We start from the raw sequence: 618 nt of genomic DNA on the forward strand, positions 1-618 counted from the left end.
CGTGGCCTAGATTTTCCTCGACGTCGCGAGCATACTAAAAATTATGCATCCTCAGGGAAATCAATGTCTGTTCCTGTCACCAAGCTCTTTGTGCAATATGTATATATAGGGGGGTGGCCGTGAGTGAGCACGGCAAGGGGTGAACGCGCCAGACGGCCTTTGAGCGTGATCTTGGGTGATGGTTGCTTAGTTCCCGTGTTGCTTACATAATACCCTTCCGAGTGGTGGCCTTGACAGGGCGTTTGGATGCCTTGTTAGGTCTCTGCGACAACGTTCCAGTGTTGTGGTCTCGCCTTGGCAGTGCGGGATGAATCTGTTTGTGTGGTAGTAAAATCACTCTGTGTGTGCTAATCTTTCGTTCGACGTGCTACTGGTGCCTGCCAGCATTTGATTTGTGCTGATGATCGGGAAAACATAGGCGTTAAAGTGGCATGTGTTGCTTTTTGTGATACTACTACGGTACGCTGGTGTATCCTTGTTGGACGTGCGATTGGGTGCCTAAGCGTAGCTAGCATTGGTTTAGCGCCGACAACGTGGAGGATGCAAACATTATTGAGAAGTATTGTCAGACATTTAGAATCATCACGGTGTGTTGAAGTTATCTTGGAAACACAAAAG

The sequence above is a fragment of the Lactuca virosa genome, unplaced genomic scaffold (assembly GCF_052849685.1).
Source record: "Lactuca virosa cultivar CGN04683 unplaced genomic scaffold, Lactuca_virosa_CGN04683_v6 scaffold_21, whole genome shotgun sequence".
Lineage (NCBI taxonomy): Eukaryota > Viridiplantae > Streptophyta > Magnoliopsida > Asterales > Asteraceae > Lactuca > Lactuca virosa.